This window comes from Ochotona princeps, chromosome 3 (genome assembly GCF_030435755.1).
Source record: "Ochotona princeps isolate mOchPri1 chromosome 3, mOchPri1.hap1, whole genome shotgun sequence".
Lineage (NCBI taxonomy): Eukaryota > Metazoa > Chordata > Mammalia > Lagomorpha > Ochotonidae > Ochotona > Ochotona princeps.
In genome coordinates, this window is record NC_080834.1 from 23983566 (window position 1) to 24002852 (window position 19287).

The 19287-nt window shown below is 45.9% G+C and overlaps 1 protein-coding gene across 9 annotated transcripts in view; it reads right to left on the bottom strand.

Annotated features, from left to right (window-relative positions):
- MECOM (MDS1 and EVI1 complex locus) overlaps nt 1–19287 on the bottom strand; it is a 541661-nt gene that overhangs the window by 61840 nt on the left and 460534 nt on the right. Inside the window, exon 1 of one of the 9 annotated variants that reach the window (XM_058661513.1) lies at nt 98–574. The exons of the other annotated variants lie outside the window; for them this stretch is intronic. The gene's annotated coding sequence lies outside the window, so the exon portion shown is untranslated. Of the gene's footprint in view, nt 1–97; nt 575–19287 lie in introns of those variants that run through there. 9 annotated transcript variants of the gene reach the window in all.

A 19287-nucleotide genomic window follows, 5' to 3' on the forward strand; every position in this document is an offset into this window, starting at 1 on the left:
CCGGCGCGGGGTCCGGAGAGCCGCCCGGAGAGGCATGGGGCGCACGCCGCACCCCTCGGCTGGCTAGGGATTTTTTTGGTTTTTTGAGTTCTCTTACCTTCAGATTTCTATGGCCTCAACTCAGCAATAAAAGGCAATCACAGAAGAATTAAACAAAGTAAAAAGCAGCAGCAGCCCCCAGCTCTCCTGCACGAAATCCTTTCAAACGATCCCCGGCAACATTTCGAGATGATTAAAAAAAAAAAAAAAGGAAGCCTGACGTCTGTTTCCAAGTGGGTTTCTGATAACTTTGTCCGTCTCTAGGATCTGTGCGCCGGGACCATGCGTTTCAGATTTATTGTCCGCCAACAGTGTAATTTTTTTTTTTAAGACCAGGAATGAAGTCTTCTCTCGGCCGGCCGGGTGACCCGGGTTTGGTGTGTTTGGGTTTTTTCCCCCTTGCTAAAGGAGCTCGGAACTATCCTGCTGGCTCACACCACCTCCCTCTTTTCTCACTTTCTCTTGCTCTTATCAGCCCGAGGTGTAATGAAAGTTATCTGAAACCCACTAAAACTTCTTGCACTCGTCTCGGGGCGGCGAGCGGAGCGGAGGGCGAGGCGGGGCCGGGCGCGCGGGGGGCGCAGCCGCCGGTCAGCTCCGCCGCGCCCCGGCAGCCCGCGGGGTCCTGCTCGGCCTCGGCCGCCGGCTCCCGGGCGCCCCGACTGTCTCTTTAAAGAGGATCTGCGCGGCCATCCAGAAAGAGCCCGGGCAGGGAGAAGGCGGCCGTCTCCCGCCGCCCGCCGCCGGGATCGGAAGCCGGCCGGGCTCCTCTTTCTTTAGAGTTTTAAAGTGACAGCAGCCTCCTCTGGCGGGAGAGGTCACAAAAAGGTCGCCGAGACCCAACTCCTATAGGGACGGACTGATTACGGATGCACCAGCCCCCTGGAACACGTAGATTTCTTCGGGTAAACAACCAATGGGGAGATCTCGCCCTGCAGGATTTCTTTTCCCCAGGGAAACGTCCTGGGTTAGGATGTCCCGAAAGCACGAGTGTGTGTGTGTGTGTGTGTGTGTGTGTGGTGAGAAAGAGAGAGAGAGAGAGAGAGAGAGAGAGAGAGAGAGAGGCGGCGAGGAGGAGGGCGCTGGGGTGGTGGCGGGTGCCCGCGGGGTGCGAGGTGTGTGGGGTGGCCGGCTGGGGGGCGCTGCAGGGGCGAGGACGGGCTGAGGGCGCCAGCTGGCACCAAGCCGAGTCAGAACCCCAGAAAACAGCAGCCTCCGGACTGCGAAGTTGACGTGCACATCTCCAAGTTTTCAATGCTGCTCGCTCGCTCTCTCTCTCACACACACACACACACACACACACACACACACTTTTTAAAAGTAATTAACACGAGTACGCCCCTGTAGTCCCTTCATCCTTAGCTGGGTCAGCAGGAGGGCGCGCTCCATTTCCGAAGCGCGTTTTCTTCTGGAAGAAGGCATTTTAAAACAGGATTTGCATATAAGCCTCTTCAGGAGTGGACGGGGGCTTGGAAAGCCACTCGAGGAGTGTCTGGCGGCGTGTCTGTCGCCTGCTTCGATGCTGTTCGTTAAGACGCCGTGCACACCCCACAGCAGAAATAAGCACTTTGACAACTCAGGTTGGTTTTTGTTTTCAGACGCGCAGCCCCGGCCAAGCTTGGTGACCGTGGGACTTTGGGACACGGGGATATTCCACACAGGGCAGGACGACCCTGCAGGCGGAGAGCGAACGCCTGGCACACTACCCTGGGCGTGGGCAAACCCACAGGTTACCGGGGAATAAATACTTTTTATTTTAAAAAGAAGAAGAAGAAGAAAAGCACCTTCCATTCATAAAAACAAATGTTCCCAGCTCGACAACGGGAGGGAGGAGAGGGGCCCGCCTGCCAGCGCCCGTGCCACCCACGAGCGACCAGGGACCCTGTTCCCCAAACGCGGATGTCAACACCCCCCCAGCAACAAAGGCGGGTGAGGGGGGCACATGACAAGAGGTGCTGACTGATTCGTTTCGGTGGCCTGTTATCTGTGACATTGAACTGTTACTTCAGATAATGGCCATTGTTTGAGGGGAAAATCACACAGCCCTGGTAGGTAGGACAGGAAAAATCCTTTGTAAATAACCCCAAGCCCGGCCAGATATTCCATCGAGCTAGGCGCTTGAGAAATCTTGAAGGGTCCCGGGTCTGAAGCCATTGATTTCCTGCCCTTCCTCAACGCGCCCATTGTCGGAGCTTTTTTTTTTTCCTCCTCCTTCTTCTTCTTCTTCTTTAATTTAGCCATAAATTGGGCCGGCTCGAGCTATGAGCCGTTCTATTTTCTTCCTGTCAGGATGAGGGATTTGTTTTATGATGCATTGTGTATTAAATACAAGTAATCTGGGCACCCGAGTGCTTCACTCAGTGGGGCCTGCTCAGGGGGTCTGGGAGCGCAGGCCTCCCGCGCCCGGCCCCGCACGCAGCCCAGCGCCCGCAGCGGCCGTCGCTGGCCGCACCCCGGCCGCTGGACGCGCGGGCAGCTCGGCCGGACCCCCGCCGGGCGGGCGCCACTCCGCGGCCTTATATCGGCGGCGGGGGCGGGGCCGCGGGCTGCGCGGACGGCCGCCAGGGGGCGCTGCGCCCCGAGCCTCGGCGCGGCCCGCCAGGTGAGGCGGCTGAGGCGGCTTCCGCCCGCGAACACCGGGCCTCGGGGCAGAGACGACGACGGGCCTGGGGCCGCGAACACGGGGCCTCGGGGCCGGGACGACGACGGGGCTTGGGGCCGCGAACACGGGGCCTCGGGGCCGGGACGACGACGGGGCCTGGGGCCGTGGCTTGCTCGTGGCTTGCTCGTGCCTGGCCCCTCCTTCGGCCCCCGGGGCCCGGTGTCGTCCCACAGTCGCTTCCCTGTTGCTCGACGCGACGCGGAAGTCGAAGGGCAAGGTGGCAATAGGGCAGCAGGGCACAGCTGCCAGCCGGAGAGCCCCCTTTCCTCCCGAAAGGAACCTCTGGCTGTTTCAATAAGGGCCTTTCAGGAAGACGCCCGACCCGCCTGCCCGGGCAGAAGAGCACCAGGCAGGCCAGGAGGGGCGCCGGTGCGGGGCGCTGGCTCGGAGCGCAGCTCATTTGCTTTCCATCAGGAGGTTTCTGAAACAATAAATAAATACAAGGAGCCAAATACCACCAGCAATTCCCTTTATTCCTAGGGATTTCTGGTGAAATCTGTTCACAGTAGTTCCCAGTTACAAATTAATCTGCAAAAGCCGCTGTCTGCTCAGCAGTAATCGGGACCATGCCTGTTCTGCAGTGTTTAGCGCTGCCCTTGAAATGGGCTATTAAAAATAATGGTTTTACTATAATCTCAAACCAGCTTTAATTTGCAAACATGTATCAGGACAGATGATCTACATATTAAAGGGATGGAATCGGGGAACAAACTATCATTGAAACTTTGGGGCAAGCAGAGAAGAATTCTCGCACAGTGTTCAGAAAGAATCAGAATTAAAAAAAATTTTTTTTTTGTTCACCAAAAGGAGCTTTTTTTTTTTTCTTTGTCGTCCTGTTAATTGTGGCTTGCCAGGAAAAAGACATTGGAAAAAGAGAAGGTTTGAGCGGGAGCTGATATATTTTCTGGGAGCTGTAAAGGTCTGCCTCTGGCTGATGGCAGGCTTGGCGTGGGAGAGGTTACCGTGTTTTCTCCCTGGTTTGCAAAGGACATAAACCCGTCTCAGGCCCCTTCCTTCCCGCACCCCCCAGCTGTGTGGAGTGCAGAATCTTTCAAAAGCCCAAAGATTTCCAATAAGGTCACTGGCTCTGCCTTCATTGTGTAACTGTTTATTTAGAATCAGTCAATTTATTAGTTAGAGCAGTAAGAAGTTAGTGCTGCAGGATTCAGGGGATCCCCTCAAGACTGTAAACCGATGCCTCTTTTTAAGCCTTAAACTTCATGGTCGTCCCAGAAGTAAGAGTTGTGCTAATGGAGACCCTATGGGCATGGTACATTCCAGCACATCATTAAAGCAGAGAACAGCAGTGCAGCCAAAGCCAGCTGAAATGGCTGCACTGTCCGGTTCTAATAGGCTTCCTGTGGACAAACAGTGCTGTAACACTCTGCAGAAGACAGTATTTAAAAACAAGACAACTTGCTGGCAGTTTGCAATACCATAAAGTTAATAAAGTATGTTCCCGTTCACCCTGCCATTATGTTTCTGGTTTATAGAGGAAGGCACTTTATAACCTCAGCCTCAGCCGAGTTCCCCTAGTTCTGCAGCCTTGGCTCTGCCGAGGTGGCTGAGCCTGCTGAATTCCGAGTCTGCCGTTTGAACACTTTTGTTTTTGTAGCTTTTCAAGAATGTGTAAGTGCATCTTCACATTCCTCAAGCGCAGTTTCATCCACACAGATCCCGCTAAGCCCTGTTTCACACAGCTCATGTCAAGAAGCATGAAGGAACCTGAGAAATTGACATTTGGGCTGAACGATAACTGCTCGCTAATTAAATTAGCTTTGTGTGTAGATATTGATGTGTGTTTAAGAAGAAAGTCAATGCCTGCTTTTCCGTGGCAGAACAGGGTTTTGTAAAAGTCACACCACCTCTCGGGGACCAAGAGAAGAGAACTTGTAAGTATGCCTTTAAGACTCCAGAGCTTTCCCACGGATTGATACAGAAATATTTCTCCAAGTTTGTCTCCTGCTCCTGCAAGCTCTCGACCAATTTCTTTTCCCAAATCTTTAGACTTAATAGGACAAGCCCTGTACCGAAGCAAACCATTGAGGTAAGAGGAGCTAGGTCAGAACGCTGTGGAATCAAAGGGCACATGTTGTTTAATTTTAATTATTTGTACTTGTTGAAATCTGGAAAGTATTTTACATGCTTGGCACCCTAAACTGCCAGGTGAATTCCAGCATGCTAGACAGGTGGACTCGGCAGAACAGTCCAATAAGATCAAGTTCACAAGCAAAGAAGCTGCTGCTTGGAGAGAGCTTTCTGGCCACACCCGAGGATGGACTCTGAATTTCCTTACACTATGGGTTGGTAGAAAAGCTGCTAAAAAAAAAAAAAAAAAAAAAAAAAAAAAAAGGGAAAAGCAAAGAAAGAAAAGAGGAAATTAAAGGTTAAAAAAAATGTAAATAAAAAATTTCCCTTGGTCTGGAAATGGGCCCGACTGAAAGCATGTTAATCTCCACCTCAGTAATTTGGTTCTCCAGGAGAAGACAGAAGCCCTGCTGCTGTGGCCTGCACTTCATAAATCACATCTTTATGTGGACAAGGTCAGGGCACCTAACAGCTCTGACATGGGCCTTTGCAGTGGCTCGGAGAGCCAGGCATGTAGACTCTCCCGCTCGGCTCTCCGAGGAGTAGTCCAGCACGCTTCTAATTACTTTTGATTATTTTCATTTGCTGGGGTCAGTCTGGCTTGCCAGGACTGCTGGAGGGCTGACTTCCTACAAATCTTGATGTCTTTGTAGGATGATACTGTGTGCGTTCAGAATTAGCACCCCTTTCTTGTCCCTACAGCGAAGGACCCATCTTCACAGACAGTGAGATACAAAAATCTCCCTAGTGAACCATTACATAATTTCCTTTATATTATTTTTCCTATGTAAGCATAATCACCTATATGATTTTTTAAACGCAGAAATCTAACCAGTGAATGCTTTCTAATATACAAGGCCACTTCAAAAGGCTATTGTAAAATCAAGTTAAAAGATGCTCATTTTGATGCTAAAATTTTCTGAAATCTTTGCCTAGTGTTTTCATAATACACATTTTTCATTAATTTTTTAAAGACCCACTGAATGCATGGATTTCAACATTTTTTGCATCAACATAAAAATTTTAATTCCATTTTCCATGAACATTTTGCTTGAATGAAAGTGACTTTTTTGCTTCGATTTTTAAATATATCTAGCAATGACTAGCAGCCTTTGGGAACTAAGATGAAATACTTGGCTGAAACAACAGCTCAAGTGAATCCATTATGATACTCAAAGATTTATTTCCTAAACTCCAATTAAAGCTGCCATATTTAAAATGTTTTTGTTGGGCTATTTTGATGTATTTCAATCTTAAGCTATTATGCTGAGTGCTTAAAGTACAACAACACATTTATACCAAGTGTAAGTGAAAACACTGAGATAAAATAAAAACCTGAATAGAGTACAATTTTGGTAGAGAAAAAGAGGCAACTACCACTTTCTTCTCTTCCTTCTCCCTTCAAAGAAAGCACAGCTGCGCGGTGCTCGGAGGGTGCGCGCATAAGCAGCTCATCTTCAAGGAAACTAGGATGGGTAAATAACATTGGTAAGAACAGAGAGCCTCCAAACACCCAGACAACATGTCAATCAGGGTTTTCAAGTGATACACATTTTTATATCACTAAGGAAAGCGTAACTGTTCTTGTTTTGCTGAATGTGAATTATGGTTATCAAGAGTCTTAAAAGCCAAATCCTCAATCTTCCCAACTTTAGACCAAAGAAGTAACAGTGTTTCTTGAGTAAACTCAACTCTGTAAGGAGTTAGTTTTTTACTGTCTTATTAAATTTAATTCATTCAATCTTTCAGTTGCCTTTTGGGAATTTGGAAATACCTGTGAAGGTTGCTTCTTCGCGGGCGGAAGTGAATACAAGACCTCACGAAGCAGGAAGTCCTCTTTGTATAAGTCCTTGAATCTTGGAGTCCATTTTCATGAATTGTTCGTAACACCAGTCCAAGGTGGGTGTTGGGGAAAATCAATCAGTGACATGAGTGTGAACTGCTCTGAGTTCACAGAACAGCCGAAATACGCAAATATCCCAGTGTTTGTGTAGCTTATTAGCATAAACACCTGCACACACAGTTAGGAAGATAGTGTGGTCCATACTTTGGGGAATGGAATAGTGTAAGTATTTTTCTATCCTTTCTTCCATTCCAATGCCAGTTGCCCTAATCCTTACCCTGACCTTGGAAGAGAAGAATTTTAAGAAAAATGTTTCTTTTCTTTCAAGCTGTGCTACCCCGGAAGATGTCTGTCTCAGTCTGTCTTACAGCTGAGCTTGTTCTGTCCCACCCACTGTGCTCTCTGCCAATCAGCAAGAGGGAGTGTTCTAAGGCAGAAGTGCAAGGCTGTTGTGGTCCTACAGCCCTATATCCAGGACATGAAAACATCACACACACACACACACACACACACACATTTTGAGTCAACAAATTTGCTTCCAAGGCCCAAAAATGTTTCCTCTACAATATCCTCTGGTAGTCTTTCATACCAGCAGGGCAGGAATTGGTTCCGTTTTATCTGCCTCTATTGCCTGGAGTCTGCCATAACCGCTGGCATAAACTAGGAACCTGGGTATGTTTACTGGAAAAAGATCAGGTGTTTCCTGGATTTTCATTGTTCCTTGGTGTGAGATGCCTGTTACTGCTCACTGGAATTATTACAGTGATGTCTTCACAGATCCCACGACCACTGCCACACTCCTACAGTCTTCCCAGTAACACTGCCCTGCTCTCAATTCTTCAGCGGGTTCCAAGTGCCCAGCAACTCAGCGCAAACTCCTTCCATTGTTTTGAGCACTAAATGAGACATCATCTCTTGGAGTTATTCACAGAACACAGCATATGATCAATGGAAAACAGCTATATTGGCATTACCAATACAATTGTAATTATTATTGTTCAGCCTACAATTTGTTCTGCCTTGGGTATCTTGTGTGAAATCTTATCTCTCAGACTAGTTTCTATGCCTAGGATCGACCTTTACTCCAAATCATTTGCTTCTGGGTTTACAGCCAGGTCAGTGTTTCTTTACAGGTCTCTCTCTTCCTTAAGGGTCAATGTAATTCTCGAGAATGGTCTCAAGTGCTATTCGCAGTGACATCTTCAGCAACAAAGTTCAGAGCAGGCTAGGCTATCTTTGCACTTCCTTGTTAGCGTGACTTTGTTATAGCTAAAATAATGGAAAATTGTTGTCTGCAATATCGAAGGAGTCCTACTGGGTGATGCTGTTCCTCTCAGGGAATCAACTGCTGCCTCCATGACCACTCCTAGGGGCCTAGGATGGCGATTCCTGCCATCTCCCCAGGACCAGCCTACTGCCTGCCTTCTTCCCCGATGCCACACGGCAGGTTTCTGGTGCCTCTTGCTTGGGCACAGATCCTGGCCAGTGGGGCTTGGCCCACCTACAGGGAAGCCTTGGGTTGTTCATTCTGTTTCCTGGGTCTCTTACTTGGCTTCAGCACTGGCCTACTGGTGGTCAGTGTCATTTCAGATCTGACTGTTTGATGGCTTCTTTATGCTGAAAATTAACCTTTCTGCAATCAAAAGGCCATAACAATATTTTGCTTTGCTTGGAAACAAAAGGCAAAATGTAAAACAAACAAAACAAAAAATGAACAATTATACCAATCAATCCAAATTTACTAGAAGCTAAACCCTTTAATCCAAAATGTAATCTCCTCTATAATTTGATGTCTACTTTAAAATATTTGCTTCTTTACTTGAAATGCAGAGTTACAGGGAGAGAGAGAGAAAGAGAACACATCCATCCATTGATTCCCTCCCTAAGTGGCCACAGCAGCCAGGGCTGGGCCAGGCTGAAGCCAGGAGCTTCTCCCAGGTCTTCCATAAGGATTATGCTTTTGCTTCCTTCCCAGGTGCTTTAGCAGGCAGCTGGACCAGAAGTGGAGTAACCAGGACAGGAGACAGTGTCCACATGGGCTGCCAGCATCTCAGCAAACAACTTAAACTGCTAGGCCACAATGCCAGCAAACACACACACACACACACACACACACACACACAGAGATTATTTTTCTAGGTCCATTTCTTGTTTGTTCCTTCTTTTTTTACAATTCCTTATTTTTATTGGAAAGTCAGATTTACAGAGAGACGGAGAGACAGAAAGATCTGCCATCCACTGCTTCACTCCCAAGTGGCCGCAACGCTGAAGCTGAACTGATCCAAAGCCAGGAACAAGGAGCGCCTTCCTACTAGTGGGGGTGGGGTGGCCAGCTCACGCTGCCACGCTGCCAGGGCCAGGGCACCTTTCCACCCGAGTCAGGCAGCTGAATCAGGGAGCCCAGCAGCTCATGATGCTGGGCGAATCCATTGGGCCACCTAGCAGCATGCTTTGGGGGTTTGGAGGTATGGATTTTCAGGTGGACTGGGGAGTTGCACAGGTGAGGGTTCATGCCCAGGTGAGGAATTACTGCTGAGAGACTTCCATGGACAAGGCCACTGCATGTGCAGCTAAGCGAGGGGCTGACACCAAATGGAGGAGGGCCTTTAAGGGTCAGACCATAGTACCAGCATATGTGGGAGACCTGAGCTGGGGTAGATAGCATTGACCATCACTGAGCACCACTCACTGGCACACAGTAAAGGTAGGGCTGGGGCCTACCTGGCTAGATCACAGTACTCACCAGTGAGAGTCGGAACAAGGGACAGGTGAGTTAGGGTGGGCCATGACAACAGCGAGCATGTGAAAGAATCAGGTAGGGTAGCAGAATCTTTGGGGGATATGTAAACTCGCCTCTATGGAACCGCAGTCTCCTCTGGCATGCCCAAGAGCGGTGAATGGGAACAGGCCTAGCTGGGGAGCTAAGGGGATACCCCAGCTGGGTGGGGGTTTCTACTGGTGAGGATGGCTGGCCGGGCTGGTCATGGCTGCGGCATCCCTCAGTGTGCGTGTGGACTGGGTCTGGGGTGGGCCAGACTGGGGTAGACTCCAGCATCCACTGGTATTCGTGAGAGGCAGGGTGAGTGAAGGATGGGTTGGGCTAGGACTTGACTCCCTCTGAACCATGAGAAAGCTATTTCTTGACATGGACCAAGTGTGGCTGGGCTGCAACACCCAACAGTAAGAACCAGAATAGATGTGGACCGGTTGAACAAGATCACTGTTCCTGCTTGGACAAGAGGTGGACAAAGTCAACCCGGGCCAAGGACCCACTGGTGTGCGTGAGATCTGCCACTGGGAGGAGACCTAATAGAGGAGCTTGGGAAACTTCTTTGTCCCTGAAGATGAGCGCAAGAATCAAGGCAAGGAGCAGCCTAGACCATGCCAGGTTACAGTACCCACCAGCAAACATGTGGGTCAGGTCTGGGGACAGACCAGGTTGGGCCAGATCATAATATCCACTGGCAGATCTGAGAACCAGGAAAGGGTGCACGAGGGACCAGGTCAGGCCACAATACCAACCAGTTTACATTAGGGCCCAGACAGGGATCTGAACTGAAGTAGACTGCAGCACCCTCCAGCAGGAGCTAGAACTGGGGATAGGCTGGACTGAACCTGGCTGGGCAATGCAATAGTGGATGCTGTGATGAGGCAATCCATGCCAGCCTGGAGTCAGTGGGTGCCAGGTCCTAGGGCCCGAGTTTAGGTCACCTGGCCTGGGTCCCTGGGCCTGCCTATGAGGTAGGTGCCAAAATCATGATTCCCTGGGCGTGGGGGGTCTGGCAAGACTCAAGCAGCCTGGCCCAGGCCTCCTAGCCTGCCTGTGAGGTGGGTGTTATGTTTCTGAACCTCAGGGGTGGGGCATCCTGTGGAGCTCGGGTTACCTGGTCCTGGTCCTGGGGCCCACCTGTATGGTGGGAGCAGGGTTTGTGAGCGCCAGGGGCAGGGTATCCAGCAGGACTCAGGTCAACTGGCCCAGGTCACTGTGCCCACTTGTGAGGTGCGTGCCAGGTTCATGAACCTTGATGGGGAAGATCCAGTGGCGCTTGGATCACCTGGCTTGAGTCTCTAGTCTCGCCTGTGTGATGGGTGCCTGGTTCACTGGCCCCAGTGGTGGGGGATCCAACAAGCCTCGGTTTGCAGGGCCCAGGTCCTAGGGCCCACCTGCCAGAATCAGTCCTCTGCAGAGAAAAAGGCAGAGCACTGGACACAGACCCTGATGTACATTGAGAATATGGCAGCCCATTTGGTACAACAGCAGAAGAAGGAGAACAGAACAAACTGGACAACCTTGGTGAATGGAGACTTGAGGTCAACTATGTCAGCCAGTGGACATTGGGAGGGCTGCTGTATCCTTAGCTCGGCGAAACTGACAGCACTTCAGAACTAGCCAAACCATTTGGGCAGAACCTTCAGAACATGCACCATGTCAGGACCCTGGGTTGGTACTGGGTGGCAGTTCTGCACCTCTGGGTCCTGGGACACTTGGGAGGCTGAGTGTGGCTTCCCCCTTTATCTTTCCCCTTCGCCCAGAGACAAGAATAAGAAATAGCAAATATGGAAACAATGATTTCACCCAGTTTTCCCCAACCCTTGGTCCTTCCCACCCTGATCAACCATGTAATCGTCAAAACTTAAAAATACATAAATTTAAAAAAAAGCAGAAACCACTGGGCTTGTCTAGCCAGGCACCATGAAAGACAGTTGAACATAAGAGGGAATCTGTTTTCCCTTCTGCTGCAGCACCTAGAAGAATAATTTTGGAAATGATCCAGCAAGACAAAAATATGCTCTATACTTGTATTCTCTATCAACTGACTGTTTTCAACTCTTTATCAAAAATGTCACTACACAGTCATAAATAAACAAGGACAAAAACCAAGTTTCAACTTTTCATTCAACCTGAAAGCATTTAGAAGCCCTATCTTACTCACAGAGTATGTTATCAGGAAAGGCTAGCCAATTGATCGTTTGCCTGTAAGCTGTCATAACTGTATGTGCCTATATAGTGTGAGAACCTTCCAAAGGAATGTGTGTGATCTTATTGTAAAATCAATCTATTCCTTCCTATCCTCCCCCATTAAAAGTCCTTCTAATGCATGCATTTCACCTTGGGCGTATTTACAGGCAGTTTTGTATTACTGAAGCTTTTCTTAATAAGATTTGGCATTATCTAGATGTGTGTTTCCCCAGGAGAAAGAAAAAGCAGCAAGGCGATCCTGACTAAAGATGCCTGAATTAAACGTTTAAGAATTTGCCTTTTCTCCAGTTTCTGATATTGGATTCATGTGTTTTGCCTGTCTATGGTTGTCTAACCGTTAAACTAAGTGGACATTAAATCAGATGGCATACAAAATTACAGGAATTTGATCTTTGGATAAACCACAAACCTTGATGAACTAACCTTGTTCCAGATGAATTAACTCATCATACTGAGGAACGGTACGAGGACAGGAGCGACCACGCGTTTGGTTCCATGGAGTGCACTAGTGGCTGTGATCAGTTTGTGATCTATTCAAAGTGCTGACTTCTAACTCAAGAGGTGGACCCCAGAGGAAGGCGGAAGAGAAAGTGAGGCAATTCTAGGTCCAGAATTATTGTCCCACTCCAAACTCTGCTGGCGGGGACTATTACTTATACCTGGTCATGCTGCCATAGTGCAGACTTTCAAGCTATCAATCTATTACATTCTTATTAATGATTTAATGAAATATATATCTTTTTTCTATGTTGGAAATGCAAATATTCCATTTTATCATGTCAATGAATAGCTAGACACTTTAAAAAAATAAAATAAGAACTCTATGGAGACAGAAAAGTGTGCTAGGATTATAACCTATTTAATGGACGTCACATCTTATGTCACATATCAAACAAATGTCAAAATATTCCAATAATGGTTGAATACCAATAAGATCTTTGCATCAATGAAAAATACAGATGTTGATTTCATCTGTAGCTTTCACAGTATCTTCCTATAAACTTTCATTACATCAATTCTCCAATTTTGACTAAAATCCTAATATAGCTTGTCTATAAACTCCAGAATGAAGTGCTGGTCAATTTCCAAGACACAGATTCTCAAAGGCATTTGTGTTTTGTCTGTAGTTCTTGGCTAGAAAACAGATGCAACTTTCCTAACGCAGTGCCCTACAACTGGAAGAGGGAAAGCTAGAGGGACAGGGATGGAAATATTTAAAAAGGAAGGGAAAATATGCAACCTGATTCACACATAATTTCTCTTTTGATCTGGACTGCCCATTTATGAATAAACTTTGAAACCAAGTCATGATGTCAAAAAGTTCAAAATTGTGAGCTCAGGATGTTACCATTGATTGAAATGACTAGAGATTTAAAGTTTTAAATTCATATTTTTACTTAAGACACTATTTACAAATAGTATATTTATATTCTTCCACTCCAAAAATTCTTTAATAGCTTAACAAAGTTCATAATTCCTCAAAAATTACTGAAGAATCAAATTTCAATAATACACTAAGGACTTTATGCAAAATTTGAGAGGCATTTGCCATTGTTAGTTACGTGAGGAATTCTGTAGAAACAAAGGTAACAGTGATCATCAGTCTCCATATCTCCTAGACAAGCAATGTGAGACTGTTTCAAGGAAGTCATTTAAGTTTTTATAGAATACATGCTGCTCAATTTTTACGTCTACACTTAACTTGCTAACATTCAGCTATTCAAATCGAAGGAGCACGGGAAAAGGGCAGGAAGGGGGAAAGAGGGAGAAGCAGAAAGAAATCTTCAGCCCCAAACCAGCATCAGTTGGAGACGTGAGTCTTCGGGTCCCTCAGTTGTGCCCACACGTCTGGGATCTGAATGAGTGCTCTGGTGTGCTCAGCGTGACTGTGAGATTTGGAGATATGTATTTTTCACATTATGCACCAGATATTCTGGTGCTGAACCAAAACCACAATGATCCATGCAAACACTGGATTGTTCCAGAGCTGAACAAAGCAGATTTTCCTGGTGGCAAAGGTCTACTTACACCAGCTTCAGGGGCAGAAGATGGGCGGAAGGCGTTAAGCTGCCATAATGAGGTAGGATCTCCCCAGGACCTGAAGGTTCCCTGTGATCTCTGTCTGCACACCAGGCTACCTCCTGGTGCGCAACAGCCTCCTCCCCTCGCTCTGCTACCAGGAGCCCTGGAGGCAGAGTGCCGACAATGCCACTAGTCTCTTTTTCTATATCTTTAAAATTACAGTAATGCTTGAGGTTATTAGGGTTAACCCATTGGAATCATGTGTGTAAAGCAGTTGGTACGCAGCCTGCCCTGATCACAGAAACTCAAAAGGAGGAAATGACTAAAACCCCAAGCTTTGGAGCAAGACAGTCTGAATTTCAACTCCAGCTTCACCGAGTGCTACACAAGTGACTCATCACTGTGGTTTCCTCATCTGTAAAGCGAGGATAATGATGGCATCTTAGAGCACTCTGGAAAGGATGACATGAGCTCATCCATGCACAGTTCTTCGCTCAGCACCTTGCACATAAGAAACACCTACTAGGCATTAGCTGTTATGAGAGTCCTCCTCTACAAACAAGTTGTTAGCTTATTTATCAATGCCCTGTGTGACTTGTTTGGTATATCCTAGACAGACATCCTTAATCCTCCTCATTTATGTGCTGCTCACTTGTGTGGCAGTGTGTATCTGTGAAATAAAACTGGAAACACATACAGTCAGAGAACAAAATTAGAGAAACACAAATTCATTATGTTGTCCACCAACTATGGGATCGCAATCCTAACAGAGAAAGTGTTTCCTGAGAGTGAACTTTTTCGGAGATGAGAAAAAAAAAATGCTCATGTAGAAAAAGAGAAAACCTCATAACTCTAACAGAAGTGACACAAGTGTGACTTCTAAAGAAGCATTATAAGGAATTCAATCTGAACTAGTTTTTTTGTCAATATTTGAAGTAGACTACTAAAAAATAGCACTTTTTCCAGAATGTGGGAAAGAAAGATTCAAGGGATAGAAAGATTGGCATATAGAATAAAATGTTAGTGTGGTTTCAGAGGAACTTAAACATGTTAAATTCGGGGTGCTTCAACGCATTCTTCTGGCTGGAGCATCATATTGCAGTAATAAAACTATGGGTTAAACCAATAAAGCAGGTCAACTTACTCCAGGAGCATTTATTGAGAATCTTCTCTATGCTGGTAGATCATCTGGTACTGAGAGCACTAACACTTAAGGCTTGGTCCCTGCCTTTAAGACTTCTAGAACTCAATGGAAAAGTCCACTTGGTAGGCCATTGGCTATCCACCCTGCAGCACGTGAGAGCCATAAAGGAATGGAAACCCAGCTGGACTCTGGTGAGTCATTCTGCTAGTGGGTAGACCATCCCAGGGACAGGTGTGGGCAGTGCCAGCTGAGCTGTACATGCTTATCGAAAACAAAGGAGGCACAGTCCTATTTTTACATACTTACTCTGAAACTGACGTCAAAAGAGACCTGACTTGGATGTTCCCAAAGTCCCTGAGGCCACCGTAAACAGTCACAGGACATGGATTGAGCCAAAGAAGACAAATGTTTCTTTTTCTAGTTAAGAGGTATCTACTTGATAGTTTACCAATTAAGTATAAACCACCCTGGATATCTATCTGGGGTGGTTTTAAAATATGGTCACACATTTTAAACTTGGTGGTCCATAGTGGGAGCAAGTGAGACTGGACAGACACCAGATCAACCTGCCAGCAAGCTTGGAAAACAGATCCTCTGCTTCCAGTCAAATCTGTGGGCAACTGTAGCTTCCATCTTCCTAGACACTACTGCCCACATGGCTCAGCTGCTCCTCACTTCCCAAGCACAAAAAACAAGGGCAGAAAATGTTGATGTCATTTTCATCCTCTAAGGTTTACAATAATTTGTTGTATAGAAGTTGATACCAAATTCACCAGCCAAAGCGCCCGAGTGTGTGTGCAGAATCTGGTTGCTTGGCGTTTGTGATTTTATCTGATCATCAGGGACTTTGGGCTTGTCAAGGAAGTCCCTATTGGCACAGACTTAGTCAGCCTTTCCATGCCACACTGTGGCTACAAAGGGGTCACTTTCACACAGCCGTCTAGCAAACGCCGGCCGCTGGTTCTGCTCAGGAGCTCTGCCTGCTCAGTAGACTTGTAAGGATTTTCCAGGTACCACAACATTGAGAAGAATCAGTGAGTAGGATTTGGGGAAAGTAAACTATGGGAGCTTTCCAACCCTTTTGGAAGTTGGGCTTTCTGGGTTGAAAACACAAAAAAGGCAATGACTGTGGTAAGTTTCAGTTAGTGGCATGAAGACAGGTTTCCGAAAGACCCATGACTGAGACTATCACATGCTAGATCACGTGCTCCCAGCTATCATGTACCAACTTAGGGTTAGGTTGATTCTCAGATTCCGACTGACTTCCATTGTTGATTTTCTAGTGTCTAACCTGTTGATCTCTGAACATAACAGTGTCCTGCAAACTGTTCACAGGGAGTTACCCACATTTGTGCAAGACAGAACAATGCAAGAGTTACAAATGGTACCAGGCAATCCCGTCTCTCTCCATTCTTCACTCCGGCACTGAGTAGGGTTTGGATCATTGCCCTCTGGTTCTTATGACAGGAGTTTGAGCAATAAAGGGACCATGGACCACCACTTCCCCGAGGCTTCTACAGAGAGCGCCAGGACTGCAACTGAACACTTGCCAACCGCTACAGTATGATTACTGTGCTTGTTTTAGGTGAAAAAGTGAACTCAATAAGATTGAATTATTGCCCAGCATCACTTTGTTTTTATCCGAAGATTTATACACAGTATTTCTAAAACTTCCTTTTTAAAAGTATATGATAGTATTATCATGGGAATGCTATAAATTAGAAGTTAGAATATATCTAAGTGTATATCCAGCATTAATTTCGTTGATTTAATACACCTAGTACAGTACTGTTCATCGGGTGTGTAAATCTATTCTCAGGTTTCTAAAAGATGCTTGTCATTTAGGAATCTGAATATCCATGTGTGTGCTAAACGAAGAGATTAGCTTTCCTTATGGATTCTAAATTACCAAATGGTTGTCTGCTCTATGCTGGGTGAATCTATCAGCATCAATTAAAGCAACATTGGAAATGACTGTTCTGGGGCAGGTGTTGGGCCTAGCAGGTAAGATACCCACATGTCATGACCAAGTAGCTGGCTTTCATGCTCCAGCTCCCGATCCCATTTCTTTTGGAAGACAATCTGGCACAATCTTTGCCAAATTCTAACCTTTAAAAACTCCATTGGCAGCAGTGTGGCAAGAACTGGAAACAGAGAAAATGAATTTGGGTAACCAAACTAGGTAGAATCAAAGTAACAGAGCTAGGAGATGATGATTACACGGTGAAAATAATCATCATAATACAATCCTGTATTAAGTGTCTGTTCTGTGCCAAGTGCTTGTTACGTCATGCCATTTAATACCCACCGATGGGCTGTGAGGGGATTGTTACCCTTATTTTACATGTGACAAAAATGAACTCAATGGGATTAAGACAGTCAGTCTAGTGAGCAGTGAGTAGTAAAGATGGGATTCAATCTCTGATCACTATGATGGTATATTTGGCCCATTTGTGTCCCAAAGCTTCAGAAGGGGCAGCCTGAAGACTGGTCTACTAAGAAGCAAAAGAGGCAACAGGGAATTGGCATTCAAGGTCACTTTCAGCTAACCACTGGCTGACAAGGCCCAGTCTGGGACACTTACTTTCTCTTTATTAATAAATACTAGATTACTAAAGGGAGTAACATGAGGTGGGGAAGTTCACACCAAAATAAACTGCTGGGACATCATGAAATTTGAGTAGTGTATTAAAAATTAAGCATGGACCAGCAAAACCACATAATTTCACCAAGGCCCAGTCATAACCCAAGGGGGAGAACAAGTGTGCAGCAATGCCTGCTATCGTAGCATCACACCATTTTGTTAGGCTACTCTCATTGGTCAAATGCATTTTAATTGTAGTTCTTATTTTGGAACACACCCGCAGAAAGAAATTCAGTTGACGAAGAGAAACAAATCTCGAATGTAGAATTATAGTCTAGCAGAAATCTAAAATTGGATAGAAAATAAATGATCTATCCTCATATTTTAGGTTTCTATAAGAACATAAAGGTAAAAATAAAGGAAGGAAACCCGTTGCTTTTGCTTCCCATTTTCCGCTCCCAGCTGTGAGTCTGTGTTGCAATATGGATGATAATAAGTGCAATGAAATTTGACTAAAGGCTAGTTGTGTCTCAGGGATCAGGGGATCCTAGGGATGGTTCCCTCCCTTAAGCTAGCATGCCTGTCCTTGCTACCTGCTTCCTTATCTGATTCTTTACATTGTTTTAAACTTCCTATGTGGTCTGTATCCTGGGTGCAAGGTGCTGGTCTCCTGTCATGTTGCTGGGAACAGAAGTCCCACTGACAAAAGTTTTGCCTACATGATGGTCAACGTAGCTTTTGACAGGCGACATGCTGGCTCACAGATGCAGGTCTGTACCCAGGAAACAGTTACTCTGTCTCATGTCATCTTTGAAATGGCTTAATGAGAGCTCTCAAAGAGTTTGCTGAAGACACATAAACTTATCTTCAGCAAACTCTTGAAAGAAAGAAACTATTGCACCACTCCTCAAGCAGTTCCAAACTGTTCCTGAAATAAGCATTATTGGAGTGAAAATTTACAAGATATCGTATTAAGAGAAACGAAGTTATAAAACTGATTAACTTCAGTAACCAAAGGAGATGCAATAAAAGCAAATGCTGCAGCTGAACCAGGTGGCAAAGCATCTCCAGCACGAGACGGTCACAATTAGTCTGCGTTTTCCATCACCAGGAAAAAAAACGGTGTGGTTTTAGATATCATGTTTAAAGTACCTAAAGAACCAAAAGTTGTCATGCTAAATCCAAGAGATCTGAAGACCTGCTGTTACACATCCATTACATTTAGTGAGCTGTCCCACTGGCTTTTTTGAAGTGCCGTACACATGATCTTGCCAGGCGAAACACTTTATGTACCATACGAAATTTGAGGCATAATGTTTAATGTTCACAAGATAAGTTAACAAAACTGTATGATGGTGACTTTTTTATTTCCCTGTTTTATGTCCTTTAAGTACTTTAAGGAAAGATAAACAAGAAGGTAAGAGAATTGCTTCTGCCTTTTTCACTTTCTCTCCTAAATTAAATTATAACTGCTGATTTGCACCCAAGGAAGGAATCATGTTAAAATATGCTGCCTTCTTTTTTCTTATGTTTAGATAACAGCTTTCAAAACACAGCTAAGTGAAATGTGTTTTGAGATGGAAAACATTTGGTCTTTTTTGCAGCTTTCAACAGCTGAAGTGAAGGGACTGTGAACGCTCCCCGACAGCTGGCCCGTGCTCTGGGCACCACGCAGTTCACTCTCCTTGAAGAATCCCATCTCCGACTGCAGGGAGCAAGGCTCCTTCGTCCTCTGGCTACTAGCTCATCTTCATAGCTTCCCTTTTGCTATCACAAAGTTCTTATCAGGAATGCTTGACAAAATCAGTGCTGAAAGAATTTATTCTTGAATAAACCATAAGGTTTGCTTCAGCAATAATAGCAAAGGATTTTAATTTATTGGGTGGTGGCTGTAGAAAGCACCATCCAACATGTTCTGCTAATG